The sequence below is a fragment of the Nycticebus coucang genome, chromosome 16 (assembly GCF_027406575.1).
Source record: "Nycticebus coucang isolate mNycCou1 chromosome 16, mNycCou1.pri, whole genome shotgun sequence".
Classification (NCBI taxonomy): Eukaryota; Metazoa; Chordata; class Mammalia; order Primates; family Lorisidae; genus Nycticebus; species Nycticebus coucang.
Window position 1 is genome coordinate 68541012 of NC_069795.1, and position 15590 is coordinate 68556601.

At 42.2% G+C, this 15590-nt stretch overlaps 1 protein-coding gene and 1 pseudogene across 2 annotated transcripts in view; both read left to right on the forward strand.

Moving 5' to 3' along the window:
* The first annotated feature begins 1093 nt into the window (after positions 1–1093).
* UPK1B (uroplakin 1B) overlaps positions 1094–15590 on the forward strand; it is a 32193-nt gene continuing 17696 nt past the window's right edge. The window contains exon 1 of one of the 2 annotated variants that reach the window (XR_008374931.1): positions 1094–1237. The gene's annotated coding sequence lies outside the window, so the exon portion shown is untranslated. The remainder of the gene's footprint in view (positions 1238–15590) is intronic. The other variant, XM_053565302.1, reaches the window with a different exon arrangement.
* Positions 7037–7516, forward strand: LOC128567790 (60S ribosomal protein L21-like; annotated as a pseudogene).

Consider the following 15590-nt stretch of genomic DNA (forward strand, 5'->3'; position numbering starts at 1 on the left):
CCTTTTTAGCACCTAGGAAAGTGTCTGACATGTCATAAGTTTGTAATAAGTATTTGTTGAACAACTGACTGAACTTATTTCCAGGGCATTCAGTATTTTTCTGTGGCACCACTTTTAACAGTTGCATAGAATTCTACTCTGCAAGCTCTCAAAACTTATCTTACCAGGCCCTGGAGAACTGCAGAGGAAGAAGGCAGCTGTAAAGGACCCAGAGAAGCTGCAGGAGTCCCCTTTCAAGGGGGCAGCTATTCCCAGCTGCTTCAGCCTCAGTTATCAGTGCTCTTCAGGAATTGCCTCAGCTACAGAAAGCTGCCTTCCCCATCGGGAGGGACAGATCGTAGAGGGGCCCACCGCACAGCCATCTTTCTCCAGGGTTTCCCAGGGAGAGAGGTTGCCTGAGGCTCTCCCACCTAAACTAGAGCATGTCCCCCTGCTAAGCCTGTTTCTTCTCTCTCTCTCTTCCACAGTGTCATCTCAGGGCACTTCCTAATAAACATACTGCTCACTAAAATGCATCTCAGCCACATGGCAGCTCCAGGAGGGAAGAAAGAAGTGAGAGAAGGGAACACAGGGGAGGAGCGGAGAGAGAAGGGAGGAATTAGACATCAGTAAATAATTCCTTGTGTCGTCTCTCTCTGCCTGAGTTTTTCACAATCCTTTTTTCCAGACCTCTTGCTTCTTACGTCTTTGGACCACCTATGGTGTGAGCATTACTTGAGCAATTACTATCCCCATGAGTATAGCAGAGCCACGTTATAGAAACTGACACTGGACATGACCCTATCCAGCTAAACACTTGCAGACATCACTAGGAAGGGTCGGGACTAACTGGCCATTTAACACACAGAAGCAGAGGTAAGGGTCAAATCGCACAATCAAAGGAAATAAAGTCAAACCAAACTAAAAACAGAAACCCTGAGTTTGTACTCGAGTAAGGTCCAGACCTGGGAGGAGTGCGGAGAGTGATGAGCTGGGGCCCATCAAGGTGTTTCTACCTGTCAGGGCAGCGCATTCCGGAGCTGCAGAACGCCCTGCAGACCTTCGGGTTAGGCTGCTTCCAGCTTGGACGGGGAGGCTCAGGCAGCAGCAGGCTCCGCCCCCGGGAGACGCCTCCTCTCTATACAGACCCCCCTTGCCGGGTCCCAGAGGTGCAAAGAATTGCTGCAGGGTAGACAGCACCTTGGGCCGGTGAGGACTGCAGAGGGGACGGCACAGCAGAGGAGGAGGCTGCCGCTGGGTGAGCAGACTGTTCATTCTGCAGGGTTCCTCTGCTTGGGTTGCTTCCCTGGGAGGGAAGTTAGCGGTCTGAGGAGGAAAGGGAAAGAAGTGTCATTCTTGACTAATAGAGTCCGTTTGTAATTTAGGATATCGTGACTGTTCTGTTCTCCTTTACTTTGAACTGTACAAATTGCACCCTGCAGGGGTCGTCAAACTGCGGCTCGCGGGCCACATGAGGCGGTGTGATTGTATTTGTTCCCGTTTTGTTTTTTTACTTCAAAATAAGATATGTGCAGTGTGCATAGGAATTTGTTCATAGTTTTTTTTTTTTTAACTATAGTCCAGCCCTTCAACGGTCTGAGGGACAGTGAACTGGCCCCCTAGTTTGAGGACGCCTGTGAAAAAGCCTCAATATGCATCCTGTTTTGAGCTGAGGTCAAAGCTCTAGAGATGTTATGAACCCATCCTGATTTCAACCTCAAATATCCTCACAGAAAGACCAAGAAAAAAAAATCCAAGAACCCCTAGTAAAGTATCTCAAGAATAGAAGAAAAAGAATCCAATGTACTCAGCCCTACTATGAAACTAATTTATGGCTTTCACATGAAAGCTATAACCCAGTTACAACCTAAGAATAGGGGGAAGGGGGAAAGGGAGGGGAGGGAGGGGGGAGGTGGGCAGAGGGAGGAGGATTGGTGGGATTACACCAGAGGTGCATCTTACAAGGGTATATGTGAAACTTAGTAAATGTGGAATGTAAATGTCTTAGCACAATAACTAAGAAAATGCCAGGAAGGCTATGTTAACCAGTGTGATGAAAATCTGTCAGACCGTCTATGAAACTAGAGTATGGTGCCCCATGATCACATTAATGTACACAGCTATGATTTAATAATAAATAAATAAATCCAAGAACCCCAAGAAACCCCTATATCACCTGATTAAATCAGACACCTTTGTAGACCCTCAGTGTCTTCGTGGAATCAGAAAAGCAAAGTTAAGGAGGGGTCATGTTCTTTCTTGATAATCTGTTCCTTAGCCTAGCAGTTTTCTGGTCTTCTTGTCAGAAATCATTTGGTCCTGCAAACTTGTAAAGGAATGTGGGAGGCAATTTACTCTCCCTTCTTCTCTGCAAACAGTTCTGTTTAACAAAATGTCAGCTGAAGTAAGTCAACAAATTAGCTTTACCTACACAATGTTATTTTTACATAATTTTTACCTTTTACCAGTTAGATCCACCGGAATCTGCAGGACATAAAGGTTTTGTTGTTGGTGGCAGTGGTGGGATTACACCTGCGGTGCATCTTACAAGGGTACATGTGAAACTTAGTAAATGTAGAATATAAACGTCTTAACACAATAACTAAGAAAATGCCAGGAAGGCTATGTTAACCAGTGTGATGAAAATGTGTCAAACGGTCTATAAAACCAGTGTATGGTGCCCCATGATCACATTAATGTACACTGCTATGATTTAATTTTAAAAGAAAAGATTCTTTTTGTTGTTCTAACAACATTTTTACACAAAATATAAATGGTTTCAAATAATGTATTATTTTATGTTCACGTTTTTATATTCATGTTTATGAGCCTGAAAACCCTCTTCTAACTAATTTTAAGATGTTTAAGACACTTAAGAATTGGGGACAGGGAAGGAGGGAAAGGGAGGGGGGAGGCAGGAGGGGGCTTGGAGGGGGCTTGGTAAGCTCTCGCCTAATGGGCACAGTGTAAGGGTGTACAGCACACTCCTGGGTGAAGGGCTCAACTACAACTTGAACTTTACCTTAGAAACACAAACAATGTAACCTAATCATTTGGGGAAAAGGCATTTAAGAATTTTTAGGGCAGTGCCTGTGACTCAAGGAGTAGGGCACTGGCCCCATATACCCGGGGGTGGTGGGTTCAACCCTGGCCCCAGCCAAAAACTGCAAAAAAAAATTTTTTTTAATTAACTTAACTGTTTTCCTGTACTTTGCGACAAGGTTTATTGACCACTTCTTGCCTCAGGAGAGTTACTAAGCATGATAGTAAAGAACTCACTTGGGTTTTATACATATATACATGTTTCAGTTGTTTATAAAACTATGTTACATAGTTTTCAAATTTTATGAAGAAATGATTTTTCTTTTTATTAACCTTAATGAAGGGCAAATTTCCAATTTTGTTTTCTGCTACAACAGACTGTTTTTGCTTTGTGCTGCAATAGTCTTAAAAATTAACTCATGTATCTTTTATAACTATGTGGGAAGAACCAAAGACTTTTAGTTGCAACGAGACCCTAGACACTATTTTGTAAAAAAAAAAAAATCTCTGAATTTGTTTTTGACCTTTCCTTGCTTACATTCTTAACCCAGAGCAAACACCAGTCAACCCTAGAATATGCTGTGCCTTGCTCTGGAATCCAGGCCTGATGGCCATCTGGGGCTGCCCACAAACCTGATGAGCCACCATTCCCTAAGCACCCCGTCACACCTCTCCCAAGGGTTCTTCACAGCATTCCTGCCCTGGGCCTGGCCAGCCCACTGCAGTGTCCACACCAGAGGTCCTCACACAGTTCACAGTTGAATGTGCCTGAGCTGTTGCTTACAGCTTAATCCTTGGTCTCCACTGGGTAGATGGCTCCAACCATCCCAGGGAGCACGAGGAATCAAGAGCAGTGCTGTCCAATAGAACTTTCTATGATGAGGGAAATGTTTTAGACAATAGACACTAACCACATGCGGCTATCAAGTATTTGAAATGTGACATGAACAACTAAAAAAAACAATGTTTACTTTCATTTAATTAATCTCATTTGGCTTTAAATAGCTGCACACAGCTACCAGCTACCATATTAGTCAACACAGGTAGAGAGTTTTAAAATAAGAACTTAGGTGCTGTGAGCCATGGGTGTCACACCCTGGGAACAAGCTCCTCTTTTTATCATTCCCAGGGACTCATCCTACCCTAAATGGAAGCATCCCAGCAATTGTCTTGATCTAAAAGGTCCACACCCATCTTTACTCTCCTCTCCAAGTCAAGTAACTGTCTGTTCTTGTCCTTGGTTTCAGGGTCAAGTCTAAAGCAATAGCATATTATGTTTCATGGTTTCCTCCTATTTCTTTTTCTTTTTTTTCTTTTGTTAATCCAAATTTCTCTAGCATGAGCTAGAGCTCAAGGTGTGGTTTGTATGTTCTCTGGTGCAACAAACTTGGGTGAGGAAGAGAGGTAATGAACTTGAAAAAATGACCTCATGCTTAATGGGTGAGTCTCCCTTTTTCTTCTGCTTTGGAAATCAGTTTATTTAGTGAGCAGTTGTTTTTAAACCTATTCAATGTGTCTGGAAACATTAACAACATATATTCATCAACAAAATCAGATTCACTCTGAATATGAATAGTATTTATGAGAAAACAAACTGAACGGGGACACAAGAAATAGAAGTATAGCCTTTAAAAATCTGCCCTCCTTACAGCAAAGGAACTCTCAGCGTATTGAGCAACTTGAGCAAATCATCATGGTTCCAGGCCACGAGGCAGTTTTTCCACAGGGTGGGGCTCACAGGGGGTACGCCTTTATGTGGAAAGCATTTTGAGGTGAGTTGTGCATGCTTTAGGACAACATCGTTGCAGTGACTCATGCCTATAATCCTAGCACTCTGGATTGCCAAGGTGGGTGGATTGCTTGAGCTCAGGAGTTCAAGACCAGCCTGAGCAAGAGCAAGACCCCATCTGTACTAAAAATAGAAAAACTAGCTGGGCCCTGTGGCAGGTGCTCGTAATCCCAGCTACTCGGGAGGCTGAGGCAAAAGAATCACTTGAGCCCAAGAGTTTGAGGTTACTGTGAGCTACGATGCCATGGCACTCTACTAAGGGCAACAAAGTCTCTGTCCCCCCAAAATAAAATAAAATAAAAAATAAAGTGGGAAGTTGCTACTCTGCTCTCTACCCCTTCCTACTTTTTAAATTCACCTCATCCCAGTTGTTTCTAGCCCTGCCAGGTAAAGGGCTCTTAATGATATAGGAGAGGGAATAACATGGGAAAGTTTCAGAAGACCACATATTTGAAACAGCTCATCCATACTGTGGGCTGTGAGAGAAGAAGGAAGGGAGGATGCAGCATGTCCTCAGGACTCAGTCAGACCCAAGCCCCCAAATCACAATCAGGAGGTTCATCCTTTTAGGTTTCTGTGGGTCTCTCTCCTCATGACGTCTTCCCTCTCCCTTTGAAAACTCAGTAAGAGAAGCGATCCGATAAAATCATTCACCACTAGGTACTAACACTGATGGCTCATGAAACTTAGTGTGCCTCTTTTATATGTATTTGCCTTTTAATCAGGAACAAAAGAGCGGTTCTATAATTGTGGAATTTCAGAAATTAGGGTGAGGAGGGAGGAAGACTTTGAATGAAGGGAGAGGGTAGAAGGCTTTCCTCCTGGCAGCTTTGTTTGTGTGACTCCCTTTCTGGCTTAACCTGGAAGGAAAAAGGCAGGCTCAAGGGAAGAGAATCAGGAGTTTCTCTTAATCTTAAAGAGACGTAAAGGAAGGTGGAGTCTCCCTACCTCAAAAAAGAAGAATGATTAGTACAAACTCAATGCAAGGCTGGTTTAAGAGTAAAGAGATCTGGACTTGAATGCTGACACTGCTTGGAAGACATCAGTGATCATCAGCAAGTCATGTCCTCTCTGTGAGCCCTGCTTTCCTTACCTGTGAATGTGGGGGCTGACTACCAAGCCCGGAAGTTTTCAGCCAGAAATGACCTCTTATCATGCTGTGAATGGGCACACGGCCAGTAACTGCCTGAGGATGAATGACACCTTGGTCTCTCCTAAATTACCTACCTTCTAAGACAAATAAAAACTTCCAAAAGTGTAGTCATTGACTTCTAGGTATGTCATTCAATTCATGTTAGAATATATAATTTTGCTTGCTAAGGCAATTCGCCCTCAAATTCATTTTTTGATATGTGGCCATCTATTCTTTTGTGGGTTCAGAACAAATGATTAAACTTGGGTGATGAAAAGAGGCAACAACATTATAGACAGGATCGCTGTGACAGAGTCTGGGCGAGAAGAAAAGCCAGGCACAAATATCCACACGGTGTGAGCACCCCTAGACGGCTATTTGCTAAGGGCAGAGAGAGGGATGTAAGACAGGAAAGATAATGCTGGGCAAGGAAAGTGGGGGGTAAGAAGAGGTTTTTTGGTTGGGCTTCAGATGATAAAGAGTTCAACAGGCAGAAATGGGAGAAGAGATTCCAAAGAGAAGGACAACCTAAGCCAGCCTTGAAACACAGTCACCAAGGAGGCTGTGGACTATGGCAAGCAGCCCATTTGGAAGCTGGTTGGATACTCCGTTGAATCCAAGCAAGCTGATGAATTTGTATGTTATCTCTTAGGTGGTCCAACCTTTATTCCACTGGCTAGATGGAGCATGAAATGGTTGTGTCTGGCCAAGTACTGGAGACTATTCTATCAGGATAGAATAGGAGCAAATCTGGAATTAAAGAAAATAGCAACAGAGCTTAAGTGGACAAGGAAAGCCATCTAACAATAGGAAGTAAGAGAGAGCCAGTGGCTGAGCTTGTGAGTGGAGAGGGAGCTATCTACTGCCCTCCTTTAAATTTAGGCTACAGAGAACCTTTGAAGGCTTTTGAGCAAGGGAGTAATATAAATTCAGAGCTGTGTTTTAGGACAGTGGATCTCAAGATTTATTAAGTGGCTGGCACTTAGAAGGCATGCTTGTTTATCTTTGTGGAATACCACCAAGTGTTGATATACTAAATTCAAAATAAGTAGATCAGCCTTTCGGCCAGAGACACCATCTTCCAGTAATTCGCCAAAATGACAAGCACGAAGGAAAAGAGGAGAGGTACCCGGTACATGTTCTCTAGGCCTTTTAGAAAACATGGAGTTGTTCCTTTGGCCACATATATGCAGATCTACAAGAAAGGTGATATTATAGACATCAAGGGAAGGGGTACTGTTCAAAAAGGCAGGCCACACAAATGTTAGCATGGCAAAACTGCAGGAGTCTACAATGTTATGCAGCATGCTGTTGGCAATGATGTAAACAAACAAGTTAAGGGCAAGATTCTTGCCAAGAGGATTAATGTTCTTATCAAGCATATTAAGCCCTCTAAGAGCCACTCCCTAAAACATGTGAAGGAAAATAATTAGAAAAAGAAGGAAGCCAAAGAGAAAGGGACCTGGGTTTAACTGAAGCGCCAGTCTGCCCCACCCAGAGAAGCACATTTTCTGAGAACCAACGGAAAGGAGCCTGAGCTCCTGGAACCCATTCCCTATGAATTTATGGCATAATAGGTATATAACAGCACACAGGAGAACCAATGGAACCATGATATCAGGTGCTGGAACCTATTTATTCCTTATGAATTCACGGCATAATAGGTGTAGAGCATAGCACACGGGATAACCAAGAGACCCAATGTAACAGTGATATAAGGTGCTAGAACCTATTCCCCATGAATTCATGGCATAGTAGTCATGCAATACTTTGTCACATTTAATGATAACGTGCCTCCTTGAGCTACTGGAACCTTTTCCCTATGAATTTATGGCATAATAGATATTAAAAATAATAGCCTACTACTACTATAAAAATGTTTCTTGTCATTCACTAAAAGTGTGGTATTTTTTTCCCAAAGAAGTATTAAATCAAGTTTTAACAGTGTCCTAAAAAATAAATAAATACATAAATAAATTACGTAGATCATTTTGGCCTAAATTCATACTAAAAACTAGATTCTAGCACAGATAGGTGGCATTAGAACTCAAGATTTAAGAAAAATTTATGAGAGGAAGATGTTTCAAATGGCAAATTTTGGTCCATAATTTTTCTTTAAATTAGTGAATGACTACAAGTATTCAATAGATAATTTCAGAAGCTTTGCATTAGAAGTTCACTCCTTTTCCATTGTGAGGAATGGAAAAAGAAATATTTGAATCTGTCTGAGCCAGAGCTGGCAGCGGACAGAAAGATTAAAATGGTCTTAGGTAACATCAGAAAATGATCATATTTGTTTCTATCAAAACTATAAATCCAGGGCCCGCTGTGGTGGCTCCCACCTATAATCCCAGCACTTCAGGAGGCCAAGGTAGAAGGACTGCCTGAGGCCAGGAGTTACAGACCATCCTTAGCAACATATAGAGACTCCTATTTCTACAAAAAAAATTAAAATTTAGCTGAGCACAGTGGCACATCTGAAGTCCCAGCTACTCGGGAGGCTGAGGCAGGAGGATGGCTTGAGCCCAGGAGTTTGAAGCTGCAGTGAGCTATGATCATACCATTATACTCCAACCTGGGTGACAGAGTGAGATACCATCTCCAAAAGTAAATAAATACATACCCTTCTTTTTATAGAAATCATGTTGCCTTTCCTCTAATTATGCCAAAAATGCAACACTTGCCAGAGATCCCTCAAGCTTCTATACTATGGAAGTAAACTCACTTGTTTCAACTTTTCAGGGACCTTTCCTAGAAGTCTTCCATGGAGTGGGGGGCCTCTTTGACACAGACTATATATATTTTCTTCTTCTTACAAATATATACCTGTACATGTAAATATATATAAATATATATGTGACTATACATATTTTTATTTATGTAAATATATATAAATCCACGCAAGCTAAGGAGTTTGTATGTTATATCCACATATAATTTTATATATATATAAAATTAATCAATCCAAATTAAGACAGTATATGTCACAAGGTTCTCCATAGAAATAGAACCAATAGGATACATAAAAATAAAAAGATGAATTTTAAGGAATTAGCTTGTGTGATTATGAGGGCTGGCGCTCCGAAATCTGTAGAGCAGGTTGGCAGCCTGAAAAGTCTGGGAAATGCCAATGCTGCAGTCTTCAGTCTGAAATCTGCAGATTGAAAACTCAAGGTTTCTATGTTACAGTCTAGAGATAGAAATGCTATTTCTTCAGGAAACATCAGTTTTTGCTCTTAAGGCCTTCGGCTAATTAGATGAGGTCTACTAGGTTACAGAAGAGAATAATCTACTCAAAGTCTACCAATTTCATTGTTAATCACATCTAAAAATTATCTTCACTGGTGTTTGACCAAACAACTGGGCACATATAGTAGCCAAGGTGACTCATAAAGTTAACCACACAGGTATCCATTACAATACTTGCATAAACAGAGACAAAACTGAACGTATTACATTAACTGAGGTACAACTACTACGGGGCCCTAGAGAACACCATGGTTTATATTCTGTATGTAGAGGAATAAACATTTGTGTTGTTCTTTCTCCATACCTGTCTCCTCTGGGAAGGTCAACAAATTTAGGACCTGGCAGCAGAAAGAAAGGGTAAAATGGTGGAATATACTATGTCAATTTGGATTGATTAATTTTATATATATATATAATTATATGTGGATATAACATACAAACTCCTTAGCTTGCGTGGATTTATATATATTTACATAAATAAAAATATTTATATTTATAATGTCTTTTTTTTTTTTTTTTTAATAAACATTGATGTGGAACTTTGTCAAAGTTTTTCTTTTTTTAACCTAAAAATAAGTTCATTGGTCTGGTCCTATGCACAAATATTAGCCTTGAAAGAAAGGGCTAAATGTGGAAAGTGGAAAGAAAGGGGCCTGCATAGGTCTGGTCCTATGCACCTTTATTAGCCCTTCAACTCTTTCAGAGTTGAAAGAGCTCTAAAAGATCAGCCAGGTCTGATCTTTTCCTTTTATAGAAAGCATGTCACTTTTCCTCTAATTGTGCCAGGAATGGAACTTTTCAAGGACCTTTCCTAGAAGTCTTCCATTGAGTAGGGGGGTCTCTTTGACACAGACTATGTAGCGCCAGTTTACACCTTGTGACCAGGTTTTCCAACTTGACTCTTGAATGTTCTCTTTAACTCTGTGGGTACCTGCCTTCTGACCTCAGCAATTTGCCTATGGTTTAAAGCCTGTCTGGGGCTGGCCATGTGGTTTGGAGGTTTAAAGGTGGCAAGATGTCCTGTGAGCCCAGAGAAGCAGCATTTTGATGTAATGTTATGTACTAGAGCTCCATATTTAAATCATGTTTCCCTATTTTCTTTGAAAACATGGTTCTGTGCCTTAAAAATAAACCACCAATCACTGTTCTGTTGTTAACTCTGATATGTCTGCTTGAAGAAACTGAGACAAAAGTAAACAGCATTAATATTGGGGAACTAATACCGTGTTAGAACCTCATATACATTCTCATTTAATTTTCATGGTAACCCTTGAAGTTAGGTATTACTATACTCATTTAGATAACATTCAACAAGATTAAGTAACTTCCTAAGGTCACAACACCACTAAGAGGCAGAGCTAAGATTCAAAGCCAAGTCTGTCCAGAGCTCATATCCTCTCTACTTCACCATGCTCTCTAACCTGTTCTGCGATGAAGTTCTAGGCAAATTGTTAACTTCTATATTCACTCGTTCATTCAAATAAGCACTCATTTCTTTACTCTATCCTTTTATTTAGCAAAATAATTGAATGCCTACTGTTGGCTAGGAACTGTGCCAATATGGACCTAGAAAGACAAATAAAACAGGGTCCGAGTGACTTGCCTTGGGGACCCTGGCAGTGAAGTGCAAGAAGCCCCTCATAGTTTGGCACCAGGGCAAAGAATGTAAAAGGGAAGCATAGCAGAGCCCCCTCTGAGTGGTTTCTGTGTCAGGAAGAGAGTGGCCCTAGGACAAAGGTCAACTTCAGAGGTCATCTCTGCATCACGTCACAGTCCAGAGCAGAGGCCTCGATGGAAGGCGACAATGGCCGCTTGGTACTGACTCTGACCACAGTCCAAGCACCACTAGGAAGTTTTATTCTTTTTCCCTATGAAGTCACCCATGGAAAATAAGAAGCACAATATGAGTAAATCTGTGCAAGGCCTCCAGCAGAGCAGCCCCTGGTCCATGAACAGAAGTAAGGCAGAGAGAGGCCCCTTCTTCTTTCAACCCAGGAGCCATTGGAGGTGAGGCCAGTCACTATTAAAACCTCCTTTCTCAGAGCCACACACGGTGGCTCACGCCTGTAATCCCAGCAGTTGGGAGGCAGAGATGGGTGGATTGCCTGAGCTTTCAGGTTCGAGACCAGCCTGAGTCAGAGTGAAATCTCATCTCTAAAAGTAGCTGGGTGTCATGGCCAGCACCTGTAGTCCCAGCTACTTGGGGAGCTGAGGCAAGAGAATCGCTTAAGACCAAGATTTGAGGTTTCTGTGAGCTATGATGCCACGACATTCTACTGAGGGCAGCAAAGGGAGACTCTGTCTCAAAAAAAATAAAATAAAAAATAAAACCTCCTTTCTATGCCCCAGGGTCACCGGCACATAAAACAAACCATAACCCATACCAAAACCATCCCCTTCTTAAATATCCCCTTGTTGTAATTAATAATTTCTTATGTTTTTTTTTTTTTGTAGAGACAGAGTCTCACTTTATGGCCCTCGGTAGAGTGCCGTGGCCTCACACAGCTCACAGCAACCTCCAACTCCTGGGCTTAAGCGATTCTCTTGCCTCAGCCTCCAGAGTAGCTGGGACTACAGGCACCCTCCACAACGCCCGGCTATTTTTTGGTTGCAGTTTGGCCGGGGCCGGGTTTGAACCCGTCACCCTCGGTATATGGGGCTGGCACCTTACCGACTGAGCCACAGGCACTGCCCCAAGAATTTCTTATGTTTTAAAACAATCTTCGTGTTTGCCAATCACTTCTGCATCTTTCATCTCATTTAGTAATTACAGTAGCCCCAGCAGACAAGTTGTGTTCTACCCACTTTACAAAAGAGGAAGCAGACCCTATGTGGGACATTGCCCGGGACTGCATGGTAATGACAGCACAGGCTGGGACTTGAACTCAGGTATTCTGGTGCCAAGTACAGTGTGTCCACCAACCACAGCCTCTAGCCTGGAAGCCTCCTGAGCCACTGCAAGCCCACACTTAACTCCCTCTTGACATTTATGGGTGATTAAGGAGGGGAGGGGAACCAAATGTTTTCGGTCCTCTGACACTAATCTAGTCTAATGTACAGGTGGCCAAGGAGAGGTTATGAAATGCTGACTTTTTCATTGACTTGTGCCTTGTACCTTTTACTTCCAAGAATTCTGGTCCCAGGGGCTGTTGGTGGGACAGCTGCAGGATTGTGATACATCCAAATAGGTCTTCTGGAAAAGCACCTCGGTACAGTGCAAATATGTGTGCAGTGTTGAGGGACCCAGGGGACAAGACACTATAAAAGTGAGTGAAGAAAGACCGGGAAGGTGGGGAACCTGTGGCCTTCTGGATCCTTGACTGTAGTCTCTTGATTGAATCCAAATTTTATAGAACAAGTCCTTTTTTTTGCTTAATAAACATTTATTTTTGTTACTAATACAATCATTATACTTATTTTTTTATTAAATCATAACTGTGTATAGTAATGCATTTATGGGGTACAGTGTGCTGATTTTTATGCAATTTGGAATGCTTACATCAAACTGGTTAACCTTCACCTCACTTATTTGTTGTGTTAACACATTTATACTCTACTCTTCCTAGTTTTGACACGTGCCCTTGCATTGTGCACATTAGGTGAGGTTCCACCAAATACTCTCCCTCCTCCTGTCCTCCCCCTCTCCTTTCCCTCCTCTTCTCTTTTTTTTTTTTTTTGGACTATAGTTAACAAATCCTTTTAATAAAGGGATTTGTTCTGTAAAGACTGAATTCGATTGAGAAGCCACACTTGGGATCTGGAAGGCCACATGGGCCTTGAGGCCACAGGTTCTCCACGCATACTAGAGTCTCCTGAGCAAGCAAAATGTATCTGTTCTCTCTGCTCCAATTTTCTGTTCCTACTGAAAGCACTAGCTATGGTACAGTCCTTTATAAACTCTATAGAGTGCTTACCAAATGATCTGGAGCCAAGAAGACCTGGGTTTGGATCTCAGCTTCTGCACTTTTTAGCAACATGGCCTTAGACAAATTAATCGCTCCAAACCACCTTTTCATCAGTAAAAAATGGCAAAAAAATAGATTCTTTATTTAGATCCTTCAGAAGGAGCAGAGGCCTGCTCGCCCTGTGATTTCAGCCCAGTGAGACTCATTTCAGACGTCTGCTCTCTAGAACTATAAGATAATACATTTCTGTGGTTTTGAGTCACTAAGTTTGTGGTAACCTGTTGCAGCGGCCGTAGGAAACAAATACATCTCTCGGTCCGTTGAGAGTATGCATAGAAAGTGACTAACACAGAGGCAAGAGCAGCCCAAGTGCCCACTGAATGGCAGCTTTGGTCACTATTTCATTATGTTAGAAGACAGCAGGAGTGGCTTTCTAAGTTATTATGTTCCATTGATGCCAAAGGTCGAAGGGAGAAAAAGAGAACAAAAAACAGGAAAAAAAAATTTAAGAGCCAGCAAATTCAGAAATCCTTGCCCCTCAATATATCCTTCCTTCCCAAACCCACAGCTGAGCTACGTCCTGGCATTTCCTCCCACGACCCCATCTAGGTCTCTTCCAGTTATGCTTTTCTTTGTGCTCAGAGCAGGCTTCTCTCTGCCTCCTTCTTTTTTTCCCTTCCACTCTCATCTGCATTTTCTACCCTAATTCTGACTAGTGCAGTTCTCCTACAGAGCGTTCATTTGTCCTCTCTCCTTGTCTAAACTCTGTGCAGCAGGGTTGTCCTGGAAAAGGTCTGTGTGTCTTGAGCATAATTGGTCACTTAGGCCACCTTCCTTGTTCAGGGCCCTTTGGCTCCTTTCTGGTCTAAGAAAAGGCCCGTTGGTGGTCCCTCTAGCCAACCCTTTCCTTGTTTCCACAGCCCTACTTTTTCCCTTTTTAGCCATTTTTGCTTCAAGTCCATGTTCCTGTCATCACACTTTAAACTCCTTGAAGGAAGAAATTATCTTCTTCCTGTTCTTTAATCCCAACTAATCACCAAAATAGGCTGATCCCTGACACATGGGTATATAATTGGAACTGGTGGAAAATGGTGCCTCTCCAGATTTCTGCCCTTTACTCTCCAGACTTCTGTTATCCGAGCTTCTAACTCTCGCCATCTATTTATTTGTGTGCGGTTGAGATAGTAACCCAACTGGTCAGGGATAATGTACATACCCAGAGTGAACTTTACAATGTGACTCAACCAGCCCCATGAGTAAGACTCCCCCTCGGGGGAATTTGTGCCTTAACTCCTCAGGACACTAAGACTCTGCTCAGTCTAATTCTCTACAGTTGCTAGAGAGAGTGAATGATATTTCTAAGCAGAAAAAAATCAATGGTATTTCTCAGCAGAAACTGCTACGCACGGGAATCTTGTAACAATGGCCCAGATTCTTTTTCCATTATTTCAGCAAACAATGACGGAGTATCCCCTGTGTGACAAATTCTGAACCAAAAAATACTCAGAAATTTTAATTCAAATTGCCACAACTACTCAGCTTAACAGGTCAGGGAAAATATTTAGAGATGGTTAATATTACTTGGAAGGTTATTAATACTTAGAGTGTAACAATGAAGTTAAAATTTACCAAGGCCTGAGTCAAATAGAAGCCTTGCCTCCCAGGGATTCCTTACACAAACTGGGACTTTGGCCAAACTGGCTGGTTTGCTATCTCCTGGATGCCTTGCTCCTCTGTCTCCGCTCCCTAACTTTCCCTTTTCTCTTTACCAGGAGGAATGTTGCCCAAGCCTAACCTACTCCCTCACATTCCCACTTCTATTTCTTAAAACCACACACATCCTACAAAGCTTACATCTTCCTTCCTTGGAACGCCCCAGGATTTAGGATCTTCCACATAGATTCTATTTGGAAATGGATCTTGGCTTCCCTACGAAAGCAAAAAATCCTAGACCACAACAATCCCCCCTGGATATCTTTGTATGCTCTCTAAACAAAAATTATATCATTTAATATATTTTATTTTTGAGCACAAATGCATGAATTGGTTAATTAATAAATTTAATTAATATAATGTTGAGAAATGTGGTTTTTTTCTCAAGGTGTTTCAAGTGCAGAAACCCAAGTGATTGACTCATCCATTTGCTCCTGTGTTCCTTCCAGAAAATGCTCAGGGATATGAAAGAACCATGTTCAGCTATGCCTGGCAACTAAGCCTATTATTTTCTGGGGTGGCACTTGGTGTGGGCCGCAGGGAAGTGCTTGGGCTCTGGAGTCCCACTGACCAAGGTCTCCAGCCCAATTCTGCCACTTACTGGTTGGGAGACCTCAGGAAACTTAATTACCAATTTAGCTTTAGTTTCCTGATCTGTAAAATGGAAACTTCTCACCTTTTTTTCTTTTCCTAGCTAATTGGGTTGCAAGAACCAGATGTGTGCATGCAAAGTCCCTGGTAGAGTGACACACAGAAGGAGATAACTGCCAGTTGTCCTTTC